The 18,784-nt window shown below is 40.0% G+C and overlaps 1 protein-coding gene across 7 annotated transcripts in view; it reads right to left on the minus strand.

Moving 5' to 3' along the window:
- Positions 1 to 18,784, minus strand: part of foxn3 (forkhead box N3) — a 343,712-nt gene that overhangs the window by 94,622 nt on the left and 230,306 nt on the right. The gene's annotated exons all lie outside the window — the stretch shown is intronic.

The following is an 18,784-nucleotide window of genomic DNA, read 5'->3' on the forward strand; positions in this document are numbered from 1 at the left end:
GGTTGGTGGACAAGCTTTGGGGAGTCAGGTGAGTCACCTCAAAATTCCCAGTCTCTGACCTGCTCTTGAAGCCACCATATTTATAATGGCTGGTCCTGTGTAGTTTCTGGTTAATGGCCAGCTCTCATCAAGAGCTACTCAGATAGCTCCACTCCTTTGTGTTCTCCCACATGGCCCTTCAATCTTCTTCCTCTTCAGATAATTATCCAATTCCCTTTTGAAAGACAATTGAATCTGCCTCCACCACGCCCTCGGGCAGATCATTCCAGATCCTAACTATTATCTGCATTAATAAAGTGTTTCCTTGTGTTGCTGTTACTTCTTTTGCCAATCACCTTAAATTTCCGTCCACTGGTTCTCCACCTTTCCGCCAACGGAAACAGTGGGAGAACATTCACCAACATTCATTGGTTGGGCTGACCCACGAAGAATGGTCAGTTGGGGAGTGTTACCAGGAGGTATCTGAAGAATTCCAACTCACTGAAATCAAGGTTTTGGGTAGCAACTGGGGATAAGGGTGAGTTGTGGTGGTGCTGGCAGGGAGGGAAGAATCTCATCATCACTATAGTTTAGATTTCTAAATTCTTACTATAGTAATCAATTCAAGAAATCAGAAAATAAAACAAATCCAGTTATTACAATTCCAATTAATGAAGTAACACATTATCGAACTGTTAGCTATGGTACATTACAAGTGAATCTGACATCTGTTATGGCACAGCCGATGGTAAATGCTGAGCTACTCAAATCCCAAAGGGAAACTTGAAACAACTGCCACAACTGTTTTGCAATTTGTACAAATATCAAGTTGCGTGCCTTGAATTCAGTAATAATACGAGCACCAAAGTCTTAAAGGTTTCTTACAAAACTAAATTAAACCTTTATTAACAGAAGAAATTATTTTAAATACATACACAGATCTACAAATTACAATAGCTTCTAAATCCCCTAGTTAATTTAACTCCCAGTTACACTTTTGTTAAGGCAACCGTAAGACACAGGTTTTAAAAGATTCAGGCAAAAAAAACAATATCCTGAACAATCCAATTCAGTAAGTTTTCTTAACTTCAGTTCTTTGTAGACAGCAGCTTGAAGCATAGATACTGAAGGTTTTCACACGTTTAGATTTTAGAATGCCTATCCTTGCACCCATCCTTCTCTCCTTTATCCATATTTCCCCTTTGAATGCAAATTCTCATTGTTTCACTATGTCTTTGGACTTTACCTCCCTAATAAAATAAAAATCTCTCATAGTACCAATTTTACTGATAATCTTTGGGAAAAATAAACACACAGTCTCTGAACTTCACCTGGTTAGGTGACACATTCCACTCCTCCTTTGAAATCAATGTAGTCTGGTTCATTTAAAAATGCACATGATCCCTTTACACCTAAACAAAAACAGAATTACTTGGAAAAACTCAGCAGGTCTGGCAGCATCGGCGGAGAAGAAAAGAGTTGACGTTTCGAGTCCTCTTGACCCTTCAGCAGAACTGGTTGTCTACCTACTTAACATTTCAAACCTTGCTTATCTTCTAATGCATCAAACCTTCAGGCCAGCTGCCTTTAATGCAATTAAGAGCGTGACAGGCAGACCGACAGACACCCATAGACACAAACCCCACTATTACTCTTTTATAATAAATTCCAATAAGATTATGAGAATTATATCTTCCTGACACATCTTCCTGACTTCTAAGTAAATGCTCATTCCCTTGGTTCTCTGCTCTGTTTTTCAACCTGTTTCCTCAGGCATCTGAAGCTGCCACCTTTTGCAATGTGAATCAAGTCAGGGAGGTTCCAAATAAACAGATACAATGAGTAACTCAGTTAATGCAGCAAGCCAAGCTGTCAGGTGCACCAACAGCATGTCATTTAGGCCAAACATTACATGACACATCAAGATGTAAAGGCCCAAATATATCTTGGAATATTCACTGGACAATTTATTGTGCTAAAGGCTTGGGCACATATTGTTGACTATGGAGAATATAGTCTTTTTTAAAATCTCTATTTGTGCAGATTAAACTAACATTTTCATTACAGAATTGAAATAGGAATAATCAGAGGTTTAAATAAGGAATTGTGCAGAGTATGAAAATATGAACAGTTTCACTCTAGCTAAACTAAAATGCACTGGAATAATTAAAATGAAGATATGTTTGATGTTTGGTGCTTATAATGTGGAACACAGCAGAACGTAGTGAAATATTTTAAGGAGTGAGAAAGTAAGTCTGGAATTTAACTCTGAATTTTAGGCAGACAGCTTTCTCTGTGTGTAGCCAAAGCTCTATTTTCTAAAAGCAATCTTTATAAAGGCAAGTCTAACTTTCTTTCTATTTGTGTTTCTTTTGTATATGTCCTCCTTTGAAATTACTGGATGAATGTGAGATTATGCAGAGAGATGTCTTCAGTTAACCACCTCAAGTCTAGTTCTGCTTTCTACTCCATTCACAATTAATAAAGGGATATGCCACATTTCATATTAAAATAAATTATGCTTTTAAAATCTACCAGCTGATGCCCCCATTGCATTAGTCATAGGGATACAGCGAACAAAACTGCATTGCTGTCTTCTCCTTACTGTGTGCACCTATCACTGTTTTAAACATTGTTTCTTAATTTTTGGTTGCACTTCAGTCCCATGCTCCTAATCTTTAGGCACCCGATGTGGAGAGGGGCGGGGAGGGAGGAGGAACTCCTCGTAAGCCCTGCTCCTGGGCCAAAGTGGACATTAACAGGTCCAGGCTGCGGGCAGTTGAGGGGGTTGTCCAACCCGACTGTCTGCCCCTCTTCCATGGCTATGTTTGCGCTGGGTGTCCTTGGAGAGGGAGCACGTGGTGTCTGCCAGTGAGGAGGCCTCCTGTGACTGGCGGGAACCGCGGACACTTGGACGCATTATTGACCCTGAAACTTGCACTTTGGTTTGATCATTGTAATTTTCCTTTATGTTTTGTCTTTTTGTTGCAGTTTCGCTTTCAGGGTCTGCTCCTTTTATTTGTTCATTTGATCTTTTGTTAATTTGTTGATTTGCCCCCCTTTTTCTGTCGGCTGTTTTATCAACAGAGTTATCACTGCTTCCTGTCTGTTTCATTGATCCTGCGTTTTGGATGTCTTACTCCTTAATCTGTTTTGGTGCAGAGATTATTCATTCAGTCTCTTGAAGAATGGGAGCACCATGAGCAGAGGGGGGCTCAAGGTCAGGTTGCACATACCTGACAACCATACTTGAAAATCAGGAGTAATGAAAAAAAAATGAAGTGATATGAAAGGAGCACAGTGGACAAGGCTGGATAAGATAGGCGTGTGAAGCATAGAGAATGGTCAAAGAAATACTGGGTGCTGCAAAAGATTTCAGATACACAGAATAATGTAGACTAAATGAACAGGCAGAAAGGTCATTGAAAAAATACCTAAAGGCAAGGAGGAAAAAAGTGTCGAGGCTTTATAGACATGGGGAGGCTTTTAAAGAGAAAGTGGTAGGAATGTGGAATACAATGCAAAGTAAGCTTAATGATTTTAGGAGTAACTACTGGATTTTGCCTTAATGTCACAATGGTTATTTTCATGGCTGCATATATTTCTGAAACAACATCCCGATTGTTACTAATGTGCCGTGTAGCATTGGGCCCAAATGACTGAAGCCGATTGTGCAGTACACCGTGCAGTTCACAGTTTGGCTTGCTGCCCTGACAGGATTACACAACATATCTATACAGCTGGGTCAGCAATCGAGGTGGCAGCTCAGCCACTGGAGAAATAAATTGACCGTGCAATGCTTGAAATTGCAGTAATTGGTTAGATTTCTATGGGATAGTTGCTGATCTATACTTCAGCAAACTAGTATGGTTACATTGCTGACTTGAACAGTGAGAAAAAACACATTTCCTGTTTCACTCTGATTTAGCGTGTCTTTCTGTGCTTAACTATGAGAGGCTTAATTATCCAGATAGATGGTTATTGCCACTAACAGTACGCCTGAGAATAATTACCTAGTTACTAAATGTTATTATTGATGTTGCTATATTATTCACAGTTGTCACTAATTGATTCTCCAAGTGATTTCACTGTCTCAAAGTAGAACTTCTAATGCAAGTGCAATGTTAAAGGCTGTGTTGTGTTAAGTTGGATTTTCAACAGGTGTGTCCAATCTGTGATATATTCCTCTGAGCTTCATCGTGATTGATCACTTTCTGAAAGAAACCATGAGTCTACAGCATCAGCAACAAAAAAATTACACCTACACAAGCAACTCACTTTAATCAGGACATAGCAATATTATGTTTGCTCTTTACTGGCAGATCATAGATATGTTGTCCATCATCAGGATGGCAATAAAGAAAATAAACTTTTTTTTTTTTACACACCAGTAGAGTGTTACTCTTAAAAAAGAAATTCAACTGCCAAAGAATTGCATCTGAAAATATGAAGCTCATCAACTCTGTCAATAGCAATTCTTCAATATGCATTTTCCACATTTTATCTTGCATGGAATACATACTTTGGACAAGGGTTCATTTTAGTCCTTACACTTCTTCCATCAGGTATCCTGGCCAATATTCATCCCTGAACCAGCATCACTGGAACAACTGTTTGACTGCTATGCTTCCTACATTACAATTGTGACCACACTTTAAAAATACTTAATTGACTATAAAATACTTTGGAACATCCCAAGGTCATGAAAAGTGCCATACAAATGCAAGTCTCGCTTTTCTTATCTTGAACCATACATGCCTCAAGACTGTTATGGTCACCCGAGAGAGTTGTTATAGTGTGGATTTTCTGCAAGTAGTTCTTATAAGCTAAACTTTAGAAATGGATGTGATGGCACATCTCACCCTGATGAACTTCCCATTTTGAAACAGTCTATGTGGAATTCAGCACTTTCATTTGGCTTCTTTAACTTCTAATTATCTTTAAACCCATGATAAAATAAACACCAATAAACTGGTCACTTCCAAGACTTAATCTAATTTTAAAAATTAATGGGCAAAGAGCCTTTAGTCCAATATACACAATTGATTTTAAAAAAGCCTCTCTGCCCATCCACATTTTTCATCTGGCTCTTCATGGTTGAAGTGCTCTATACTATGCTTTATATTATTGATATGCTTTCAAATCTGAACAACTTGTCAGATCCTGTTGATATTGACTCTGCAAACATTTCTTACCACATGACTGCTTCACATGTTACTTGGCTGTATTTTATGCAGACTAATAGGTTTTCGCCCATAAAACCACCCACCCCTCCCCCACCACACCATCCTCCCCCTCTACCCCCAGCCAGTTGTGCTGAAGAACTTGCAATACATTACACAACCTTGTGGTTGTTGAGGGTTTTTGGTACAGTTCCATTCTGACAAGTTTTCTGATTCATTCCTGTACAGCTGTTTGGTTAAAGTTAATTTTTGCAAGTATTTGAATGAGTCATTTCTCCTTCAAACACTTAGCCATTTTGTGAACTTTACAGCATAGCTAGGCCATGACTACCTCAAACTTCTAGGCCAACTTTAGTTTTCTTTGGTTTGAGCGCTGGGGATGCTTGATTTCAATTTATTTTATTTAGGAGAGTTGTGGGGGAGGGAGTAGGTGGCGGAGGGAGCAAGAGAATTAGGTAATGGTAGGTAGAAGTGAAAAATTAAAAACAATTGTGAAGCTGAGTTTTTACAAAAGAGTCAGGGTTCATCATCATAATTTTTCCCACCTTTGATTAATTATTATAAATCATTCAGAAACATAATTGAAAACAAGTGCAAACTACTTCTAAATTTCTTGGGTCCATTTCTACGCTCATATGGAAGTCCTGAATCCTGAAGCAGAGATATAAAATTTTAATGATCTTGTTGCGGTTTTTGCTACACTTGAAAAACAAATGAACTTGGTTTAGTGAACACAAATTGTGACCTCAAGTCATCCCAAAGTGCCTCACAGCAAATTAATTGATTTTTCAAAGTGTAGTTCCTGATAAATGGGCAAATGCAGCAACTAATAATAAATAGTTAAATGTGCTTTGGTGGTGCAGATTGAAGTAGAGTGTTGACCAGGATATCAGAAATTCCCTATCTTGAAATAGTGCCAAAGGAACTCCTGTGTACCCAGACAAGGCCTGTGTCACCTGAAAATTCAAAACACACCCTCAGCATGGCAACGTGATATTAGCCAAGATTGCACCAGAGTCCTCAAGTGGGACAAACAACCAATGTTCTGAGGTTAAAATGTTGCCAAGCTCATACTTGCTTCATCAAACCACTAAAATTAAATCGTGCAACTCTTCATTAGAAACTGTACATACTTTGTAATTTTCTGATCTCCACTAAACACAAAATAAATTAAGGAAATAATATTGAGGAACATTTCCAAAACACTTGGAAACCTGTGTTTTAAAGACAGATTTTCTGTCTTTAAAACACTTTTGAGCACAGTCAGGATAAGACTGTCCCTGGGAATTAAAATGATCTTCTAATATAGTGCCCTTAGTTTGCTAAGGCTACATACAATAAAGAAGCTATTAATGCAATTAGCAGTTATATCTGACTCAAAAATACATTTAGTTTAAAAAAAACTATGCAAGGCAGGTAATTTACTGTGAAGTGACAGGGCTCGACAGTATTTTATGCGCTGTTATAGCTTTAAGATGATGTCGCCAACAAACAAATGTCTCTGACTCTCGGGTATGGGTGGGGGTTGGAAGATTTCACAGATAAATTATCTTATGATTTACAGTACCTCAAATCAAGCCATTTCCTATTAAATACTACACACTTGCTCTGTATAGTCTCAGAATTATCCTAACATATGCTAGAATTGATAAGTGTTGCACTATGAGTTTCTGAATTGCTTTTCCTATAGTTCAGGGGCTTTGTAAAAAACTGTCCAATCATTGAGGCACCGTTTCAGGTCAAGGTAACTGATACTGTCTGGTCTCAGTGAATGGTAGGATCATGGGACCTGAATTCACAATGCCTGTTCTCAATGCTAATTCGTGTCATGAACCTGGAACTAATTGTCTTGGGGAGAAAAGTAAAAGTGAGAATCAACTTTAAGTATTCTCATGTAGTTTTATCTTCTGTTCCAAAAAGCAGCATTGATAAAAACACGAGAAGCCACAAGCCACACGTTATCGTGTTCAGAAAACGGGAAATAGCACTTACCACTTTGTATGGGAAGGAAAGCCTTAGGGAAAAAAAATCCCTCAAATACGCAGAATTAGGCTTGCAAAACCTTTCCTTGCCAGTGCCAAAAGTTCAACCTACATGGCCAATAGAAAAAACATTTAGCTGTACCTGAGAAGTGGCAATGCTTTTCAATACATGACTCTGCACTATGATGCTTCACTCAATTTTCAATTAACGGTCTAGATTTTCATACAAGTCATATGGGCAGCTGTCCCTCTTACTTGCTCTGAGGAACAGCCTACGCCTGAAAACATCAATCTGCATTTTTCCTTTGATGTCAATGGCCTTGCTATGTACTTTCAGTATTTGCTGTCCTCTTTCTATATTCCAAATGCTTTGAACAATTGCAACTAGTGAACATTGTGTCACGTTTCCCAATTTAACTGTTGGTCATAGGAACCGTTCCCTCCTGTCTGAAGAACTTCATGTCCACAGTTTCAAGAAAAGATCAAGCCAAATGCTACCAGAGGAGTAATTTAATACATCAAAGTCAACAATCAAAATAAATACAAGAGGGGACTGTTCCTTTTTCACTGAGTATGAACATTTTCCAAAGTTACAAAGAACAACTTAGGAAAGAGCATTGCTTTAATTTCCCAAGTTAATTATTATAAGCAAGTACATAGATTACTGAATCTTGTCAAACATATAGGCTGAGATGTCAAGCATCGATAACAAAAATACACACTCAAAAGTGCAATGGACATTGCTCAATCACCATTATGACTACTTCACCAAAAGCACCAAGGTTGGAATACTGATAGAAGGGATTAAAATTACTTGGCTACACCTTGTTCTGCAAGTCAACTCTAACATTCTAATACAGAAACATGCTAGAAGATTTATTGGAAGGATATAATACAGGGCATGGATTGAGTGCATAAAGGTATGTTTTTACACTTCCACATTTTCCTCTGCTGTGACTAATGTTAAACTACAATTTCAATGGGCTGGGGTCTTTCTGACACCCAATCCAAGGGGCCATTCTCCATGTGTGAGCGTAAACCATGAAAATCAACACACAATTTTCCTTGGAGGGTGAGAGGCTGGAGGACACCTCAACTGAAGCATCTTTTTCATCAGCAGTCATTGTGGATGGCAACTGGTAGTGGTAGGATTTCTGCACCCTGAGTGAGAGCGAGAGCATGAGCATGTGAGCGAGAGCGTGTGAGCGAGAGCGTGTGAGCGAGAGCGTGTGAGCGAGAGCGTGTGAGCGAGAGCGTGTGAGCGAGAGCGTGTGAGCGAGAGCGTGTGAGCGAGAGCGTGTGAGCGAGAGCGTGTGAGCGAGAGCGTGTGAGCGAGAGCGTGTGAGCGAGACAGTGTGAGCGAGACAGTGTGAGCGAGACAGTGTGAGCGAGAGCGTGTGAGCGAGAGCGTGTGAGCGAGAGCGTGTGAGCGAGAGCGTGTGAGCGAGACAGTGTGAGCGAGACAGTGTGAGCGAGACAGTGTGAGCGAGACAGTGTGAGCGAGACAGTGTGAGCGTGGCTGAGTGAGTGTGTCTGTATGAGGGTGGGTGGGGGCAAGTGTGTGAGAGAGAGGAAGGGGGTTGAGTTTAAGGGGTGTGGACCTGTCTGGCTCTCAGTCTCAGAGTTCTCATTCACCCTCACACTCACATACCCACTGTGGTGAGGGTGAGTGAGTGAGCACCCCAAGACTGGAAATGAACTGGACACCCACACATTTACCCTTTCACACTCTAATGGTCGTATTTATTTGTTACTCCCTTTAATTGTCAATTTATTGTTGTGACTTTTTTTTGCTCAGCAAGTTGTTTCTTTTCATACATCAGCTTTTTGTTTTGAAATTCATGTGTAATGTTGTGTCAAACCTTATGCTTCCAAAATTTGCTCATTGGCCCCCCCAAGTAAGGGAAAAATTGAAATGTGCCCCCCCCCCCCCCCCCCCCCCCCCCCCCCCCCAGTTGTACAGTTTTGAAAATATGCTTCAGAAATCCTATGTGTTTTAAGACTGAAGATACATTCTATTGTACACTATGAGCTGAACAATTGAAGATTACGAATCAGGTTCTGTAAATAAACAAAATAATCCCCCTGGCATGATTTTTATTCCATTCAGTTATACGGGAATTGAATCGAATCTTGACATACAATGACACAAAGGCATTAAATAAAATACAATGCTTCTTTCATTTTATCAAAGTACTAAGGAACAGGAAAGCCATGAGATCTCAACAAGCCCAATCTTTATTGATACATTGGCCCCCATATCCTTACCTAATTCCTCAATTCCTTCTCTTCCAAGAAACACACATGTCTAGGTGAAAATATCTGCCTAATTTTCCTTCTTAAAAGAACTTGCATTTACACAGTGCTCTTGGAATTCCAACAATGACATCTCAGCTTCTTTAATGTAAAAAAAAAAGACCCTATGTCTCAGAGGCACAATTTAAAAAATAGATGCCAAACCAAAACTGCAGATATTAGCAAGTGTCCAAAAGATTGATCAAAGATGTGGGTTTTAAGGCAGTTTAAAAGGGGGAAAGGTGGAGAGGTAGGAGATGTACAGGGATAAAATTCCACAGCATCAGACCAATGGTGTGAATAACGAGGGGAGATGCACAAGAAGCTGGAATCAGAGGAATTCGTTTAGGAGGGGCTGTAAAGTTGGAGGAAATTACAGCAATATGGCAGGGTGGGTAATGAAGGGATTTAATCAAGTGAAGGAAATTTTAAAATGTGAGACACTTCACAACAAACATGCAGGCAACCCAAAAACAAACCTGTATAAAGTAAGGTCCACAAGCAACAACTTTTGAGAGGCTGGATAAGCAGTTTTGCCAAGTAAGTTGGAAGAGATAGGGAGAACTCTTAACAGCATCATGGGATCTTTTGCATTTACCTGAGCAGGCAAAAAAGGTCTTCAATTTCATGTTTTGCCTTAGGAACTTTATTGAGTGCAGGAAATGGGTTTACCGGTTATTTGTCCATTATACTCTGCCCAAAATTCTTTTCCAGTGATGTCAGAATCATCAACAACACACTGCATTCCGGCATCAGCTGACATTATCTGCTCAAGTCCACAGCCCACTAACTTAAACACAAGAGTGCCACCAGATGAAAAGGCTAAAACACTCCTAATTTTCTCATCCATAGCTTGTGCCCATTGGTACTTGAACCCTTCAACATAAATGAACAATTTGCCTGGATCAATTTTTCATGAGAAGTACCAATAAGACAACAAGCTTAACTATGATAATTGAATCTCATTTTACATTCTGAACATCTGGAATGATCTTTGCTGCATGCCTTTCCAGCCTCTCAAGTGCAATTAATACCTTTCTTGTGATTAGGCAGTCAGAACAGCACAGTAGTGCAGATCTGTTCTGAACAATATCTTGTACAGCAAGAAGAATACATCGCCTGATTTGTAATTACCCCACTGTTAATGCAGCCCTGTATTTCATTTTTTTTTGCATTTTTTGACTGTAGCTAAACAGCATGTTGATATGGTCATAACAACTCCAAAATTTATTTTCTTATCACCACTTGCAACCATTGTTGCTTTCACCAGGTATTTCCTATTTCTCATTGAGACACAGAACTGTCACCTATTGGCCTGATTTCTAAAAGGTCTAAAGTCAAACTAGTGGCAATGCTCCATGTTATTTGCTTTGGCTGAGAGCTTGGCACAACCTGCAAAACCTCACAATTTTACTGACTATATCCTTGTTGTAAGCTATGATTGTATAACTAAAAATAGAAAGGGTCCCAATGCTATCTATTGCCGTATTCAGTTCAGAATCTTGCCCTAACCTGAAAATGTACTATTTTATTCATAGTTCTTTTTTGTGGCAACTGCTTTTAAAGCCAATTATTATTATGCTTCACCACCACCCAACTCTGACTCCTCTCAGCTTTTCTTTACGTAGCAAGTTTGTTTTGCTATGTTATTTTTTCAGTCCCTGAAGAGTTAAGAATGCTGTTAAGTTGCTTTAGCATCAGACAACACTCCTGTGAATTATGCAGCCAAGGAGTTTTGTTTTAAAAAAGGAGGCTGCGATTAAACCACCTTTCTTTAACCTCCACTCTTGAAGTTGCTTTCTATTTGTATCTTGGAAGAATGGCTGTAATAACGATAAAGGCTGTTAAACAAAAATATTTTCTGCTTATCATCAATATCAAAGTACACAATTATCTTGAAACTGATGGTGAATTGCTGTAGAGAACATTCTTACATGCTGCTGGCTGACCTTCTCAGATCACACCCATTTGTCACTAAGGCAACCAAACAAATCTTTGTAAACTTTATGGTGCCTTTGGTTTACAGGTGGATTAAATTTATGTTTATTGTGCACTGGCTTAATGTACTTATAAAAAAATCATCCCTCTGATATCAAGCAGCTTGGCAATTATGATTCAGGTACTTCAAATAAAGTTAGCCCAAAAGGGAACTGGAAGCAGTATCATACACAACACTCCCATGTCACATGTATTCCTGTTAAACACTGAAAAATGTTTCGAGTGGGACACGAGAAGGAAAATAGCAATACTGTTAACTAGTAGAGATTTGTAGTTCCCTTTAAAGAAAATCTGCCAGCCTTCCCAGATCTGGCCTATGTGACTCCAGGATCACTGCAATACAGTTGACTCTTAACTGTCGCGTGCAATAGCCTAGTAAGCCACTTGGTTCAAGGATGGACAACAAATGCTGGCCTTGCTGCATCCACAAGAATAAAAAAAGACAATTTTTGTTGCATGTCATGCTGTTTACAGTTGGCACGAGGCATTCCATTTTCAGGAATCATCTGGCTAGATTTGGTCTGCTTTTTATGTGAAATGCTTCTCTCTCAATTGACACCAAATACTGTTCAAAATATAATATAAAATAGACAATTTAAAATGATGTCTTTTTTCTTAAAATATGCATGGATTGTATTATGTGCCTCCTGCAAGTCTCGGGCTATAGATTCGCTCCAAGACAACAACTATAAAATGTTCTGAAGGTCTCACACAGGCTCTCATCCTACAAACTCTCCTACAATTGAGCTTATTCTCGGCCTCTACTCGGAGTGAATTGAGATTAGAAACTCAGCAAAGCCGAGAAAATGGCCTCTCACTCACCATTCAGCCACTGAAGAGAGGAAACTGCAGCTGAGGATTTTTGGAACCCTGAAATAAGTCTTCGAAATAAGAGTTTGAAATTACAATTACGATTTTAGCAAACCATGAAACAATGGAATTTAAAGAATTTAAACAATGCAAGCAATTATTTGAATCGTCCACCCTTCATTTTACATGAACAGTTAAAATGAAAGCTTGAAAAATTTAGCACATTCCAACTTTATTTGCGATCATAAGACCGTAAGACATAGGAGCAGAAATTAGGTCATTCGGCCCATCGAGTCTGCACTGCCATTTAATCATGGCTGATAAGTTTCTCAAACCCATTCTTCCGCCTTCTCCCCATAACCTTTGATCCCCTTAACAATCAAGAACCTATCTATCTCCATCTTAAATACACTCAATGACCTGGCCTCCACAGCCTTCTGTGGCAATGAATTCCATAGATTCACCACTCTCTGGCTAAAGAAGTTTCTCCTCATCTCTGTTCTAAAAGGTCTTCCCTTTACTCTGTTCCCTCAGGTCCTAGTCTCTCCTACTAATGGAAACATCTTCCCCATGTCCACTCTATCCAGGCCTTTCAGTATTCTGTAAGTTTCAATCAGATTCCCCCTCATCCTTCTAAATTCCATCGAGTATAGACCCAGAGTCCTCAAACATTCCTCATATGTTAAGCCTTTCATTCCTGGGATTGTTCTCGTGAATCTCCTCTGGACCCTCTCCAGGGCCAGCACATCCATCCTGAGATACGGGGCCCAAAATTGTTCTCAATATTCTAAATGTGGTCTGACCAGAGCCTTATAAAGCCTCAGCAGCACATCCCTGCTTTTATATTCTAGTCCTCTCGAAATAAATGCCAACATTGCATTTGCTTTCCTAACTACCGACTCAACCTGCAAGTTAACCTTAAGAGAATCCTGGATTAGGACTCACAAGTCCCTTTGTACTGCACATTTCTGAATTCTCTCCCCACTTAGAAAATAGTCTATGCCTCTATTCTTCCTACCAAAATGCATGACCTCACACTTCCCCACGTTGTATTCCATCTGCCATTTCTTTGCCCATTCTCCTAACCTGTCCAAATCCTTCTGCAGCCTCTCCGCCTCCTCAATACTACCTGTCCCTCCACCTATCTTTGTATCATCTGCAAACTTAGCCAGGATGCCCTCAGTTCCTTCATCTACATCATTAATGTATCAAGTGAAAAGTTGTGGTCCCAACACTGACCCCTGCAGAACTCCACTAGTCACCGGCCACCATCCTGAGAAGGACCCCCTTATCCCCACTCTCTGCCTCCTGCCAGATAGCCAATCTTCTATCCATGCTAGTACCTTGCCTCTAACACCATGGGCTCTTATCTTACTGAGCAGCCTCCTGTGCAGCACCTTGTCAAAGGCCTTCTGGAAGTCCAAATAGATAACATCCATTGGCTCTCCTTTGTCTAACCTACTCATTACCTCCTCAAAGAACTCCAACAGATTTGTCAGGCATGACTTCCCCTTGATGAAACCATGCTGACTTTGCCCGATTTTACCATGCACTTCCAAGTATTTTGAAATCTCAGCCTTAATAATGGACTCTAAAATCTTACCAACGACTGAGGTCAGGCTAATCAGCCTGTAATTTCCCGTCTTTTGCCTCACTCCCTTCTTAAACAGGGGGGTTACATTAGCGATTTTCCAATCCTCTGGGACCCTCCCTGACTCCAGTGATTCCTGAAAGATCACCACTAACGCCTCCACTATCTCTTCAGCTATCTCCTTCAGAACTCTGGATGTAATCCAACTGGTACAGATGATTTATCCAACTTCAAACCTTTCAGTTTTCCCAGCACCTTCTCCTTGGTAATGGCCACCATACTCACCTCTGCCCCCCGACTCTCTTGAACTTTGGGGATGTTACTCGTGTCTTCCAACGTGAAGAGTGACGCAAAGTACCTATTCAGCACTGTGGGTGTACCCACATGGACTGCTGGGGTTCAAAGCAGTAGCTTACCACCACTTCTCAAGGGCAATGAGGGGTGAGCAATGAATGCTGGTCTAGCCATCAACGCCACGTCCCATGAAAAACATAAGCAACCCAATGCATTCTCCTAAACTATTCTTTATGATTAACTAAGAACATACAAAGGAAAGGCAAGCAGTTCACTTATAACAAAGCGTATCTGAAATCATACAAGTACAACAGTTTTGTCACAAGCCCAATGGAAAGGAGAAATTGTTAAATCCCCTCTAAAGTCTCGGAGAGGAGGAAAATAGACAGGAGCCTGTTTTGAGAAAGCATAGCAAAAATTTTCATTCAACTCCTACAGTGCTCTGCACACCATGCTGCACCTCCTGACATTCCAGCAGCAGCGTTGTTCTACCAATGATTTGGTAGAATACAAATGACATACATTGAAGCCACTTATTGACGTTCACATCTACTCTCACATGCACAATGTTGCAGGACCAAACATGCTACCACATTAGGAGAATGCCACCCAAGTGGCACCACGACATTTCATTCATTCCTGAAGTTTAATAGTAACGTTAAGTAATAACCATAATAACATTGAAAATGCCACCAGTGTTTCACAGAGCGCAATTAAATCATGGATGCCAAAGTCAAAAGTGATAATATTAAGAGGGATGACCAAAACGGCGCTTCATTAGTAAATGAGAGGGAGAGAGATAGAGGCGTTTAAGATGGGAATTTCAGAATGTGGAATGGTGGGCAACATAAGGCAGAGTAACTCAGGGTTGGGTGAAGGAAGCAGAATCAAGAGAGGCAGAGTCAGAGAAAGCGAGATCTGAAGTGTAGAGCTTGAAGAGGTCATTGGAATAAGGAAGGGTGAGTGTGCAACAGAATTTGAACAAGGATGAAAATTCTAAATTTAAATTTGAGGGACTAGGGGACTGAGAGCCAATGCAGATTAACAAGGACAGGGGTGAAAGGAGAGTGGGACTTGTTGCAAAAGTGGGTCTGGGCAGCTGAAGTCTCAGATGAGCTGAAGTTTATTGAGCATGGAAGATGAGAAGACGACTAGGAAAGCATTGGAATTGTCAAGCCTAGTGGTGATAACTGCACTGAAAAGGGTTTCAACAGATGAACTGAGGCAAGAGAGGAGGTATGTGATCTCACAGGGGTGGAGGGAGGCAGACTGTGATGCTAAGGATAAGGTATATGATAGCTATCTCAGCCTGGGGTTGAATAGGACATTGAGTTTGCAAACAGGTTGCTGCAGCCTGAGTCAGTGACCAGGTCAATGACGAGTGAACTGAATTTGTGGCAGAGGCACAGGACAAAGGTCTCTCTCTGGTTTTGCAATATTTTGCTAGAGGAAACTTCAACACATCCAAGACTGCATGTTGGACAAGCACTGATAAAGGAGGGAGAAGAAAACTAAATGCAAGTCAGTGAGATACAAAAAATGAATATTTCTTCAACAATACATCCAAATAATGAAAAAAAGTCTTTATTTTACTTCATATTCAAGATCAATGGCAACATTGCTCATTAGGTAGAATGCACAAAGTATCCTGGCATGCAATTTCCATTTAAAGGACTAAAAAAGTAAAACTCAACTTTAACCCTGCAGGTACATAATGTTTTTAATTGAGTAACAGTTAAGTTATTTTGCAACACCAGTGTATTTATGCACTGTTTAAAACAAGGGCCACAAGAACACCATGCTGCAAAGGTTTGCACTGCACTTAGAGAGGTACTTTCCAACATATCTGACTAATAGTTTTGTCAAGATGTTGACCTAGTTACCTCGGTTACTATATTTAATACAAATGTATAACTCAATATGAAATTTAAATCACAAAGGAATTCTTTAAAGATTTAAAGAGGGTAAATAATATCAAGAATAATTTCAATTTTTATTCATCTCAATTTCATCTCTGCCATCAGCATCAACTCTTTGTTATGGTGTAATTGCACAACACTATCACCCTCCAATATTTCTCTTCAGTGGTCATTATTCATGAAAGGTTCCATGCTGAGAGTTAGCAGGCTATTTGCCCATGGCAAACCTAACAAAAGATTATCACCTACACCGACATATGCAGCAGATTGTTGGATACCGATTAGAGGCCATTTCTACTGTCTCGACTGAGGTCAGCTCACTCAACAGGGGTAGTCATCTGATACACATGGCTCAGTTCTGCAATGAAATGTGCATTGACCAACCGAGGAAACCATTGTAATTTTACTTTATTCTTTCCTCTGCCATACACTTGTACTTCTGCACATTGCAACAATTTATTTCACATCTCTCTTCCATTCCAACTGCTGTACAGAGAGAGAAAACCCATAGAAAACTGAAAATTAAGGTGCTGTAGTTTGAGAATTGAGTGCCCCTGAAGTAAGCCATGGTTGCGAAGGTGAGTCTCAGTTTTTGATGTCTCAATGTGTGCTGCACTATAGATGGCATATATTGCTGAGATTCACAATTAGCAGAATTAGAATGTCACTTCAAAAGAAAGGCACAAAGACATATGAATTCAAAGAAAACATGATCACAAGTTTAACTATGCTGTTAAAAACTACTCTGGTTACAAAATACCACGGCACAAGGTTCTGCTTTTGCAACATTCATCTGGAATACACAACAAATACAAAGAACTCCACTTCACAACGGCTACCTTGAAATTTCAGCAAAAATGTCAATGTAATCAAAATGGCTATTATAGCTCATTTAATAATGACCTTTTGAACATCACGCAGTAATCAAACATCCACCTTGGTAGCCAGTTGATCATTGTTATCCAAGTTATTTGCCATAAAGTACAAGAACTATTAATCAGCCACCGTGTCAATTGAGCATAATTTTCTCAGAAAACTAGACAGCTGACCTCATGCTTTCTTGTTTCAAACAAATATTTCCATTGACACATCCTAATTCAGCTAGTAAGGTGAGCAATTTGGGGGATCGAAGTGCTTTGTCTAGTAACCCAGTAAGACAGCAAGCTAAACTCAAATGACTGAACAGACTAGAATTTGAACAGAAAATGTTCGGGATGCCCAGCAGGTCAGGCAGCATCTGCAGAGAGAGAAACAGTTAACTTTCAGGTTGATTATGTTTCTGCTTTAAGGGTAGGGGCATGTAAAAAAAAAGGGGTGGGGGGGGTGGTGAAGGGAAGATCTGTTGAAAGGGTTGAAGCAAGTGGAGAATAAATATCAGCATGGACTCATTGGGCCTGTTTCTTTACTATGTATTCTATTTAACACTGCGTAACTGTCCCAATGAAGTTCAATGGAAGCTCATCTCTCAATTAAGCACTTTGCAGTCTTCCAGACTCAATGAATTCATTAATTTCAGATCATAACCTCTGATGCTATTTATTTTGGGCAGCAGGTGCTGGCAATGATTCTGTTGCTAATTTAACTTCTCCTGCATTCCACTCCATCACAGACATTTCCATTTGTTCCTTCCTCTCCGTTTCCCTGTACTGTACTTCCTTAAACCCTGTTACATCTGTAACGTTTTCCAATTCTGACAGCAGGTGAACAGACCTGATACATTAACTCAGTTTCTCTCTCTCACAGATGCTGCATGGGGGCTGCTGCGTATTTCCAGCATTTTCACCATCCGCAGTATTTTGCCTTCAGATGAAGATTTGAATCTGGCCTCTGCTTCTAAAGAAACAAAGCCGTGCACCCTTCCTCTTCATCAGACTCGCGGGATGTATACAATGGCGTTCTCCAGGGATTGGTATTTGGACCACTGCTCTGATATATGATAATGAACTGGACTTGACTATACAGGGCATAATTTCAAAATCTGCAAATGATATGAAATTTGCAAATATAGTAAACAATGAGGAGGTGGTAGGTAAAATGGGCAGACACGTGACAAATGAAGTTTAACCATTAAGTGTGAAATGATACATTTCAGTAGAAAAGAAAAAAAACATTCTGGTAGGAAGAACAATGACAGGCAATGTGAACATGCTGGGCCAAACAGCGCTGTATCATTTCTAGGTAGAAACCATCTTATAAATGTAATTGTTCCCCTTGATGGAGAATTCTAGAACCGGGGACATAGATTCAAGATAAGCAGCAGAAGGTGTAGGGGGGACATGAGGAAGAACTTTCTTAGGCAGTGGGTGTCTGGAATTCGCTGCCCAAGTTGGTGGTAGAGGCAGAAACTCTAAACTCTTTTTAAAAGTACCTGGATCTGCACCTTAAGTGCTGTAAGCTGCAGGAAGGTGGGATTAGAAAGGGCACCTGGGTGTCCTCAGGCTGGCATGAACAAGATGGGCCGAATGGCCTCCTTCTCTGCTGTACCATTTCTATGGTTCTAATATGCCAGGACCCAACAATCAAATTATTCATCGCTCCAAGGCATTAACCAGGCCCATTGCACACTACAATGTTCCATTATCAGTTAAAAGCAAAATACTGCAGATGCTGGGAATCTGAAACAAAAACAGAAAATGCTGGAAAAACTCATCAGGTCTAACAGCATGTGTGGAGAGAGAAAAAGAGTTGACGTTTCAAGTCCGTAAGAATGGCTGAGTTTTTCCAGCATTTTCT

The sequence above is a fragment of the Carcharodon carcharias genome, chromosome 20 (assembly GCF_017639515.1).
Source record: "Carcharodon carcharias isolate sCarCar2 chromosome 20, sCarCar2.pri, whole genome shotgun sequence".
In the NCBI taxonomy this organism is placed as follows: domain Eukaryota; kingdom Metazoa; phylum Chordata; class Chondrichthyes; order Lamniformes; family Lamnidae; genus Carcharodon; species Carcharodon carcharias.